At 40.1% G+C, this 12,308-nt stretch overlaps 1 protein-coding gene across 4 annotated transcripts in view; it reads left to right on the top strand.

Moving 5' to 3' along the window:
* Positions 1-12,308, top strand: part of LOC100738931 (IQ domain-containing protein F5) — a 66,871-nt gene that overhangs the window by 26,950 nt on the left and 27,613 nt on the right. The window lies entirely within an intron of this gene.

Genomic DNA, 12,308 nt, shown 5'->3' on the forward strand with positions numbered 1-12,308 from the left:
TCGGGGTTCCCTTGTATGTTATTTGTTCCTTTTCCTTAGCTGCTTTCAAGATTTTCTCTTTGTCTTTCATTTTGGTCAGTTTGATTAATATGTGTCCTGGGGTGTTCCTCCTTGGGTTTATTTTATATGGTACTTGTTGCACTTCCCAGATTTGAGTGAGTGGTTCCTTTCCCATGTTAGGGAAGTTTTCGGCTATTAGCTCTTCGAGTATCTTTTCTGTCCCTTTCTCTCTCTCTTCTCCTCTGGCACCCCTATAATACGGATGTTGGTGTGTTTAACATTGTCCCAGAGTTCTCTGAGACTCTCTTCATTTGTTTCCAAACTTTGTTCTCTTTTCTGTTCCACATCCATAATTTCTACTAATCTGTCCTCCACCTCGTTTATTCATTCTTCTGCCTCCTGTATTCTGCTGTTAGCTGCTTCTAGTGAATTTTTTATTTGTTACTGTATTTTGCATCTCTTCTTAAGTTTTACATCTTGTATCTCCTTGGTCAGTGTTTCCTGTGTTATCCATCTTTGCCTCCAGTTTATTTCCAATGTCTTGCATCATCTTCAGCATCAACAGTCTAAAGTCTTTTTCCTGGAGGCTGAGAATCTCCTGATCACTCAGCTGATTTTCTGGGGGGTTTTCTTTCTCCCTCATCTGAGTTATAGTTCTCTGCCTTTTCATTTTTATAGGTTTTTGGTGTGGTGACCTTTTTACAGATACTAGAGTTGTAGCCTCTCTTACTTCTGATGTCTGCCCCCCTGTGGCTGAAGTCCATATGGGGGCTTGCTGCAGGCTTCCTGATGGGAGGGACTGAGGCCTGTCCACTGGTGGGTGGAGCTGATCCTGATCCCTCTGGTGGGTGGGGCTTTGTCTCTGGATCGGATTAGAGGTGGGGCTGTGTGCCTGGGGGGTCTTTAGGCAGCCTGTTTACTGAGGGGCAGGGCTGTGATCCCACCTGGGTGGTTGTTTGCCCTGAGGCTTCTCAGCACTGACTGAAGGGTGGGGCCAGATTTTCCCAAAATGGCCACCTCCAGAGAAAGGCACACTGCTGAATATTCCCCAGAGCTTTGCCCCCAGTGTCCTTCCCCCACAACAAGCCACATTCACCCCTGTTTTCCCAGGAGGTCCTCCAAGAACTGCAGTCAGGTTTGACCCAGATTCCTATGGCGACTTTGCTTTGCCCTGGGACTTAGTGCATGTGAAAGTCTGTGTGTACCTTTTAAGAATGGGGTCTCCGTTTCCCCCAGTCCCATGGAGCTCCTGTGCACAAGCCCCACTGGCCTTTAATGCCAGATGCTCTGGGGGCTCTTTCTCCCAGTGCCAGATCCGCACATGTGGGAGTCTGATGTGGGGCTCAGAATTCTCACTCCTGTAAGTGAGTCTCTGTGAACCAGTTAGTTTCCAGTCTGTGAGGCTTCCCACCCAGGAGGTATGGGGTTGCTTATATCATGAAATTGCCCCTCCTACCTCTGGATGTAGCCTCCTCTTTGTCTTCTGGAGTAGGATATCTTTTTAAGGTTTCCGGTCCATTTGGTTGAAGGATGCTCAGGCTTTAGTTGTGAATTTTGTTGTTTTTTAGGAGAGAAGTTGAGCTCCAGTCCTTCTATTCAGCCATCTTAATCCCATCTCTAATGCAACCCTGGTTCTTGAGGCGCATCTTCTCAGGGGCACAGTCCAGCTTGAGGCAGCAGTGGCTGGGTGGGGCATGGCAGGAGGGAGAATGTCAGCAGAGTCGCACCTGCACTCACCCTGCACTCACTGCACTGGTACTCCCTTGCTTGCTGGCCCACCCAGGGCGGGCACAACTGTTTTTTTGTTGTTGTTGTTGTTATTTCTTTGGGTCATTGATCCATTTTAATTTTTATATTTGGTGGTAGGAATCCAACTTAATTTTTTGCATATGGATATCCAGGTGTCCCTGCACCATGTCTATCCTTATGTCAGTACTACTGTTTTTATTACAGTAGTTTTGTAGTATATTTTGAAATTGGAAAATGTGAGCCCTCCACATTTGTTCTTATTTTTTCAAGACTGTTTTGGCTATTCAGGGTTCATTGCAATTCCAAAAGAATTTGAAAATCTGTGTTTTCATTTCTGTGAATAAGACCATTGGGAGTTTTGGTAGGAATTGCAATGGGTTTGTAGACCACTTTGTGGAGTACAGTTGTCCCTTGGTATTTGCAGGGGATTGGTTCCAAGACCTCCTGTGGATACTAAAATCCAGAGATGCTCAAGTCTTTTATATAAAATGGCAAAGTATAGTCCACCTCCATATCTGTGGATTTGTATTCTGTGGATAGGTTGAGCTAACTGTATTGCCATCTTAGCAAAAATTATTAAGTCCTCAAACTCGTGAACACAAGGTATTTAACCATTTATTTGAGCCTTCTATAATTTCTTTCAGCAACATTTTGTAGTTTCCATGTACAAGCCTTTCACCTCCCTGAGTGAATTTATTGTTATTCTTTTTGATACTATTGTGAATTGTGGAATTGTTGTCTTAATTTTCTTTTCAGATTGTCCATCGCTTATGTATAATACCATGGCTGGTTTTTGTGTGTTGATCTTGTATCTGCAGCTTTGCTGAATTCATTTATTAGCTCTGATAGTTTTTTTAAAATGATTTGGGATACTCAGAGAAGCATGTCATCTGTGAACAGAGAGAGGTAGGATCATGTCATCTGTGAACAGAGATAACTGTACTCTTTTCTTTCCAATTTAGGTGCTCTTTTTTTTTTTTTTTTTTTTTTTTTTTCTTTTTCGGCTTTTTTTTTAGAGCCGCACCTGTGACATATGGAAGTTCCCAGGCTAGGGGTCAAATTGGAGCTACAGCTGACACCCTATGCCACAGCCACAGCAACATGGAATCTGAGCCACATCTGTGACGTACATACACCACAGGGCAGAGCAACTCCAGATCCTTAACCCACTGAATGAGGCCAGTATCAAACCTGCATCCTCATGGATACTAGTTGGGTTTGTAACCTGCTGAGCTGCAATGGGAACTCCCCCAATTTAGATGGTCTTAATTTCTTTTTTTCTTACCTAATTGTTGGTTAGAACTTCAGTACAGTGTTGAAAAACAGTGAAAGTGGGTATTCCTGTCTTATTCCTAATCTTGGAGGGGAACACTATTATTAGTCTTTTATCTTTGAGTGAAAACGTTAGCTGGGTTTTTCTCATAAGTGCTCTTTATTGTGTTGAGGATCTTTCATTTTTTGTTTTCTGAGTGTTTTTACCTGAAATGTTGGATTTTGTCAGAAGCTTTCATCACATCATTTAAGAGGATCATGTGATTTTCCCCTTTGTTCTATTAATGTGCTGTATTACTTTGTGTGGGTTTTGTATGTTGAACCTTAAATTCTCAGAATAAATCCCACTTGGTCATGGCGTGTAGTCCTTCTAATATACTATATTAATATTTAAATTTTATTATTTTGGTGAGGATTTTACCTCTATATTCATAAGAGATATTGATATGCAGTTTTCTTTTCTCGTAGTATACCTTTCTGGCTTTGATATGAGGATAGTAGTGGCCTCATAGAAGATTAAAGAAATGTTCTCTCTCCTCTTTTCTGAAAGAGTTTGAATAGGATTGATATTAATTCTTCTTTAACTGTTTGTTTAGAATTCAATAGCAAAGCCACTTGATCCTAAACTTTTCTTGTTGAGAAATTTTTGATTAGTGATTCAACCTCTTATAGGTCTATTCAGATTTTCTATTTCTTCTTGGGTCACTTTTCATAATTTGTATGTCTTAGGGAATTTGCCCATTTCATGCATGTTATACATTTCATTGGGATACAGTTGTTCCTAGTATTCTCTTAAAATTCTTTTAAAAACCACCATATTGAGGCATGATTGATATACAGAAAGCTGTACATATTTAATATATACAACTTGATGAATTTGGAGATAAGTATACTCCCATAAGATCACCAAAATCAAGGTCATAAACATGTCCATCAAATCCAAAAGATTCCTCCCATCCCTTTATTTATTAAAGTAAATAATTTTTTCTTCTGCGATAAGGGCCCTTAACATAAGAATTACTTTCCTAGCAAGTTTTAAGTATACAATACACTGTTGTTAATTATAGGCTCTATGCTGTACAGTATACCTCTGGAGTTTACTCAGACACTTATCCATTTCCCCCTCCTCCCAGCCTTGGGAATCATTATTCTACTCTCCATGAGTTTGACTATTTTTTTCTTCTTCTTCTTTTTTTTTTTTTTCTTTTTTCTTTTTTCTTTTTAGGGCTGCACTAGTGACATATGGAGGTTCCCAGGCTAGGGCTGAATAGGAGACACAGCTCCTGGCCTACACCACAGACATAGCAACACCAGATCCAAACCAAGTCTGCGACCTGTACAACAGCTCACGGCATGCCAGACCCTTAACCCACTGAGCGAGGCCAGGGATTGAACCTGCAACCTCATGGTTCCTAGTCTGATTTGTTTCCTCTGTGCCATGATGGGAACTCTGAATTTGACTATTTTAGATTCCCCATAAAGGTGGGGTCATGCAGTATCCTTCTGTGCCTTGCATATTTAACCTGGCATAATGTGTTCCAGGTCCATCCATGTTGTTGCAAACTGGCAGGATTTCACTCTTTTTTATGCCTGAATAATAATGTTACAAAGAATGCATATGTTTGTGCACATATTTTCTTTTTTTTTTTCTTTTTGGCCTCACTGGCAGCATATGGAATTTCCCTGGCTAGGGATCGAATTTGAGCCACAGCTGCAGCAACACCAGATCCTTAACCCACTTCACGGGGCCGGGGATCAAACCCATACCACCACATAGAAAATGCCGGATTCTTAACCCACTGTGACAGAGTGAGAACTACACACATTTTCCTAATATATATCACATTTTCTTTATCCATTCATTTGTTGATGAATATTTAGGCTTTGTCCATATCTCAGTGTTGTGAATAAAGCTCCAATGAATATGAGAGTGCAGATAGCTTTTTGAGATCCTGGCTTCAATTTAGATTATATACCTAGAAGTGGGATTTGTAGATCAAATGGTAATTCTACTTTTAATTTTTTGAGGAAACTTCATAGTGTTTTCCATAGTGGCTGCACCAATTTATATTTCCACCAATAGCACACGAGGGTTCCCTTTTCTTTAAATATTTACCATAATTTGTCATCTTGTGTTTTTGATAATAGCTATTCTAGCAGATGTGGGATGATGTCTTATCATGATTTTGATTTGTATCTCTAGGGGCCATATGCAGCAATATCCAGCACATCAGGGTACTTCCTCACTGGGCCCGTACCTTCCTGGATATTCTTGCTCTCTTTGTGCCCTTTTCTATCAGAGAGAGAATTTCTTGCCATCCGTCTTAGCTCCAGGGTCTCTCTGGAGCAGCCTAGATTCTTTAACAGTCAGCCCCTCCTCAGAGTATAGGGGTGTTAACAGAAAACCTTTAACAGAAAAGGTTACCCAAATGGTAACCTTTCTCCCCCAAGGGCATATCACCTTTTTCTTTAAGTTTTGGCTTCCTTTTCTTTCTACTTTTTGCATGATAGAGCTGGAGGACACCATATGAGTTAAAGGAATTTCCTTCTGCCCACCTTCATGATTTTAGGTCAAATCCCTTCCCTCTGGATTCTATCCATGTAGTGACCCTCCTTCTCTTTTAAGGATAACCCTGCTGATCCTAGCCCAAGCCCTGTGGCTTCCTATGTGCTGCTACCTATTCACCCAGGAGACTTTGGGCCTTTGTTATTTTTTTCCCCAACTTCTCTTTTCTTGATTCTTACCCTTTAGCTCTTATTCTCTTACCAGATCTTCCATATACAGCTCCTTCTAATCCCTGGTCTTATCCTTCTCTCCCATTCCTTGTTCACACTTTGCTGATTCTTCTTCCTACCATTCATTCTCCATCTCTCATCCAGAAACAACCTTCCCCCTAGTCTGGAAAGGGAAGGATGAGAGGGAGCAAGAGAACAGTATTGAGCTCTAGATATGGAAGACTCTGGATCCAACAAAAAGACCAAATTCTCTGCCCTGGGATATCAAGCATTCATATTTAAATAGCTAAGATCTGGAGTTTCCATTATAGCTGAGTGGTAAAGAACCTAACTAGGATCCATGAGGATGCAGGTTCGATCCCTGGCCTTGCTCAGTGGGTTGAGGATCCAGCATTGCTGTGAGCTGTGCTGTAGGTCACAGACATGGCTCAGATCCCAGGTTGCTGTGGCTGTGGCATAGGCTGGTAGCTATAGCTCCAATTCGACCCCTAACCTGGGAACTTTCATATGCCACAGGTGCAGCCCTAAAAAGAAAAATGGCTAAGGTCCTATTTATCTCTGTGGAGCTTCCATGTATCTTTTGCTTCTATTTCAATAAATACACTTACCTACTTCTGCTGTTGCAGGACTATGTCTTCAATGTTTTCAATTCTAATACATTGGCCACTTTTCTGTTATTATTACATAGATGAGTAGAGGATATGGCTTTTTAGTCCTTGTGGCTTCCTATCCTATCTCAGGACTTAAGAAGGCACATGCTACCCCAAGTCTTGTGGAAACCACCAGAGTGGATCTGGCCTCTGGATGACAGCCAACACTCGTGTGGTTGCTGAAAGTCCTGGCACTGGTGGGAAGGGAGGGAGAGGTGAGTTACAAGATCATAATCATAACTGTGACATACATACCACACAGACGTATCTTCTATAGCAAGGGCCAAGGAGCAGGGTGTAACATCTGTCCACTTCATTTCCATCAGAGACAGAGCAGAGCTCAGGATAAAAATACAGGGTCTTTGGAGTTCCCATCGTGGCTCAGTGGTTAAAGAATCTGACTAGGAACCATGAGGTTGAGGGTTCGATCCCTGCCCTTGCTCAGTGGGTTAAGGATCTGGCATTGCCATGAGCTGTGGTATAGGTTGCCGATGTGGCTCGGATCCCGTGTTGCTGTGTCTCTGGCGTAGGCTGGTGGCTACAGCTCCGATTGGACCCCTAGCCTGGGAACCTCCACATGCTGCAGGAGTGCCCCCCCCCCCAAAAAAAAATACAAGGTCTTTGAATCCCATCCACACCAACGGCCTCTCCTCTCGTAGTCCATCTATAATCCCCCCTGATATCACCTACTTAGGAGAGCAGGGATATTGGTGCCACATTTCCTCTCTCAGGCTCAAGACTTTCCTCTCCTCTCTTGCTCTAGGTTTCACAACTTACATCTGTTCCTTTATTCTTCTTTTGCTACCAGTATCTCTGAGTCCTTATTTCTGCACAGTAAATTCATGACTTTTCGTTTGCTACATCAGGGGTCCCCAAGGGCATTCTCAGATTTAGTGATTCCCCAGGACTCATAGGATTCCACATATAGAGGTACCTGTGGCTAAGATTTATTCCCATAAAATGATACAGACAAAATCAGCAAAGGAAAGAGATAAAGTAGGTGAAGTCTAGAGGAAACCAGATGCGGGCTTCTAAGTACTCTCCTATTAAAGTTACACAGGAAGTGCTTAATTCCTTCACCTATGACTTGTGACAACACATATGTCAGAGAGGAAAACTGGAGGAGCCTAGGGCTTTTATTGAGGTTCAGTCACATAGGTACCTCTGGATCGCATGTACCAAAATTTCATAGTCCCGTAAGGAAAGCAAATATTCAGCATAAACTACATTGCTTGTACAGTTTAGATGTAGTAAATGACCTTAGCAATTGGGGAATTGAGGGAACACTCTAAAAATCTGAATTTCTTGACACTAGCAAATGGCTAACTTTTCAAGCATACTTTCCTGAGGATAGTATTTTCAGGCCTCCTATTAACTCTCTTTTGCATAACTTGGAATAAAAAATAGCAACATAGGGGATATGTCAGACTTACAGTGTTCATAGAGCATATATCTCAAGACCTGGGTTATTAGTCCCTTTGGTATTAGCAGGACCCAAGACTTCTACTTGCTTAACTAATCACCTTATGGATAGTGTTTCCATTGCCTTCCAGAGGGAGGGAGACTGTGCCAAGAGCATATGCAACTCAGCTAGTTCAGGTAGAGGGACAGTCCTGTAAGGACTTCTTTGCTGACCAAGTTCTCCTGGACTTTTATGTGCTCAACTATGGATCTACCATGATATTACATCATGGTTTTGATGAAATAGTCTTAGGAGATTTTTACTATTTCCATCAGTTTCGAGGAGTGTCTCAAAAGCTAGTATGCATGACAGGGAATCATTTCAGTATCAAGGAGAAAGTGGATATGTTCTGGAGATCAAAGTAGTGGAATCGTAGAAAGATCAGCATTCCAGAGACTTGAACTGGATGGGGCACTTCTCTAGAACTTGGAACTTTGTGGACCTGACCTCTTGGGCTCCTGCAGGTTTTTCTTCCTCTGTTACCTTCTCCTCCTATCAACTCAGTAGTATCCTCATCTTCTCTTTATGGACCTTCTCTATTTCTTAGCTTTGATTTTCCCGGAATGTTCATGGAATCTAAGACATGTGAAGCTGCAGCAAATGTTGTTCAATGATTTGCCCCTATATTTACAGTGAAATTCTAACTCATGGGTATCACACAGGTCCAGATCTTCCTTATTAAGCAGAGGGTTTTTTTTTTTGTGCTATACCATCTCATAATGGGTCAGATTTTATGGGCTCTGATCAACATGAGAAATATATAGCACAGAGTATAGATACTGTGGGATATTTCTATCCATAGGGTCTGTGAACTAAGATATGTCTATTAAAAAGGGTTATGGCCAAATTTGGTTTGAAAATTATGTTAGGCTATTAGGTTTCCAGCAATCTAGTGACCTAGGAATCCTGATCAATCTCCATGCCGAAAACAAGTTAAAATGTTGAATAAAAATTTTAAAACTTTATTTATTTTTCGTGTGTTGTCACATTGCTTCTCAGCAAAGTTTTATTTACTGAGCACTTATTATGGGTTGATTAGTTTCACTGCAGCTGCTGTCCCCAGATAAAAACTTTATTTTAAAAGCATTAATATTATAGAAAGATGGAAAAGAACACTGAGACTCAAAACCAAATCAAGATGGAAATTCAGAGAGGTAACGGGTTGTACAGTTGCCTTTTTGTCTTGAGGTCATTTGCCAAACCAGGTGATTTTTGAGCTCTGGTTGCCATAACAGCACAGGGGTCAAGAGACAAGAAGACATACCCAAGGTGTAAAGTCCTCTCCCTTATATCTGGGACCCCCAAATACTGTCCCCCCTGCAACCCTTGAACATGGCAGAAAACATAGATTTTTTTGGTACTGTATAGAGGAGGAAAAATAGTTCCTGGGGATTTATAACCAAAGGCATCTCTCTTACAGGTTTTCAGCCAAAATTCACACTACATAGATTATCCAAAAACACGCAAGCTAGATTTTAGTTTGCAGTCCTTCTGGACTAATTGTGTGCCCAAGCATCTGAGAAAAGCCACAAAGTCCTCTCTGGAGGATTATTCATTATATTAATCCCAGGAATCAAGTAATTCTCACAAATAAAATGAGCAGATCACATTTTTTAAACCCTACTAAACATGCAAGGAAAGAAGGTACCATGAGAGTGAGAACTAGCAGGAATAGATCTACAAGGGCTTAAGATGCTGATACTGCCAAGCCCAGAAATAAAAGTAACTATATGCAATTTTTTTTTTGTTGTTGTTGTTGTTATTTTAGGGCCATGCCTGCAACATATAGAAGTTCCCAGGCTAAGGGTCAAATCAGAGCTACAGCTGTTGGCCTATACCACAGCCACAGCAATATGAGATCTGAGCCGTGTCTGTGACCTATACCACAATTCATGGCAATGCTGGATCCTTAACCCACTGAGTGAGGTCAGGGATTGAACCCACATCCTCATGGATACTAGCTGGGTTTGTAGCCCTCTGAGCCACAACAGGAACTTCCTATATGCAATATTTTGAAATAAGTGAAAGACCAAAAAAAAATTCATCGGAAAACAAGAAATTATACATAATAATCAGGCAAATTTAGAAACAAACCAAATAAAACTTATAGAAATGAAAAAATACAGTAACTGGAATAAAAATGAATAACAGGATTTATGGTTTCCAGTTCATCATGTAAGGATTTTAAAAGTCTTCACTCCATCCAGCAACAAGCAAAAACTGAACAAACTGAAAAATCAGCAACTCTTCTTACTCTGTCAGAGAAGTGAGGTCACAGGGCAAACCATTGCCCCTCAAATTGGAGGTACAGATAGGTGGATACAGAGAATCACAAATTACCAGAGCAGAAACCTCCATGGGAATTAGTGTGAGGGTAGGAAAACCTGAAGTATAATTGAGGGATTGCTGGCAGTTCAGTGTGGACAAGCATGAGAGATAAAAATACCAGAAAGTCCTAGCCATAGAGGGGCCCTCACATTTTGTGAGTTTAATCTCCATAAGCCCACCAGGTCCTCACAGTGACTATCGGAGGAATATACCCTTGTGCTCTGACAGGGGGAGGGGAAATAAATCATTTTGAGGTATGCAAGAACATTCTCTTCCCCTTAACAAGGCCTGCCCTCAGGAGAAACTGTTTTACCAGACCCTAAGCTGCTGGCATTACATCACAAGGGGAAAGAGAAATATTTAATTCTGGTTGGCTCTGCCTACTACATGCTTTATATTACTATACATGCCTTTTTTTTTTTTTTTACCACTACATACTAATGCTTTGAAGAAAAATTCACAACCCCAGTCCCCCCACCCAATCTGTTCTAAGCAAGGAGGGAAAAAACTGAGAAGCACTCCTGAAGTTTACTTTCTAGTGGCAGAGCATCACCAAAAGACTGGGATATAGTCACAGAACTATAGAATGCTTTACCTCCCTCCACACCTTTCTACTACATTACTAAAGTTCTGTTTGCTACAACTCCTTTTACCTAATACATCACATCCATCTTTCAACAAAAAATTACAATGCACATGAAAAGGCAAAAAACAGCTTGAAGAGACTAAATGAGTATCAGAACCAGAGTCAGATATGGCAGGAATGTTGGAATTATCAGGCCAAGAATTTTAAAAAATATATTATTAATATGATATTAGCTTTAATGGAAAAAGTAGATGACATCCAAAAACAGATGGATAATGAAAACAGATGAAAATTCTAAAAAAGAATGAAAAAAGAAATGCTAGAGATTTTTAAAGTTTTAACAGAAATGAAGAATGCCTGTGATGGATTCATTAGTAGACTGGACATGGCTGAGGAAAGTTTCAGAGCTTAGGAAATGACAAAAGACTTCTCAAACTAAAAAGCAAAGAGGAAGAGTCTGAAAAAAAATTCAAAAATGGTGGACAACTACAAAAGATGTAAGATATGCCTAATGGGAATGCCAGAAGGAGAAGGAACTGAAGCATATTTGAAGCAATAATGTCTAATAATTGCCCCAAACTAATGTCACATAGCACGTTAATTAATGTCATCATTATAGATACCATGGTCATTAAAAACACAGTAAAAGAATACATTGAACAACTCTAAGCTGGCAAATTTGAACTTGGATGAAACAAACGAACTCCTTTAAAGACCCAATCTGCCAAAATACAAAGAGGAAGAAATGGACAATCTGAGTAGGTCCATATCTATTAACCAAACTGAATCAATGATTAATACCAAACACTTACAGAAATTATTATCAGTTCTCTACAGTTTCTTCTAGAAGATGGAAATGGATTAAATACTTCGTAACTCATTCTACGAGGCCAGCATTATCCTAATGCCAAAGTCATATAAAGACATTACAAGAAAGGAAAACTATAGATCAACATTTCTCCCAAATGTAGATATAAAAATCCTCAACAAAACATTAGTAAATCAAATCTTACAAAGTATAAAAGTAATTATACATCACAATTAAGCGCGATGTATTTCAGCTATGCAAGCCTGGTTCAAATTTTAAAATCCATTTGTATAGTTCAACAGGATAAGGAAAAAAACACATGATCATATCAAGATGTGGAAAATAGTTTGACGAAACCCAGTATTCATGATTAAAAACCCTCAGCAAGGTAAGAATGGAGGGGAACTTCTTCAGCTAGACAAAGAACAGCTACAAAAGAACCCACATCTAACAACATACTTAATCAAACTCAAAGCTTTTCTGCTAAGATCAGGACCAAGATTACTGCTTTTCAACATATTTAGCTGATACAATGAGACAAGAAAAGGTATACAAACTGGGAAGGAAAAAATAAAACTGTTTTGTTCTCGGATGACATCATCTATGTAGAAAATCTGAAAGAATGAATGCAAAAGCTCTTAGAACTAAACGATTATAGGAAGGTTGAAGATACAAAGTTAAAATGCAAAAGTAATTGCTTCCCTACTTAAAAGCTAT

The sequence above is a fragment of the Sus scrofa genome, chromosome 13 (assembly GCF_054392235.1).
Source record: "Sus scrofa isolate SSC_HxYL_T2T_F1_AM1 chromosome 13, Sscrofa_HxYL_maternal_Yorkshire_Landrace_v2.0, whole genome shotgun sequence".
Lineage (NCBI taxonomy): Eukaryota > Metazoa > Chordata > Mammalia > Artiodactyla > Suidae > Sus > Sus scrofa.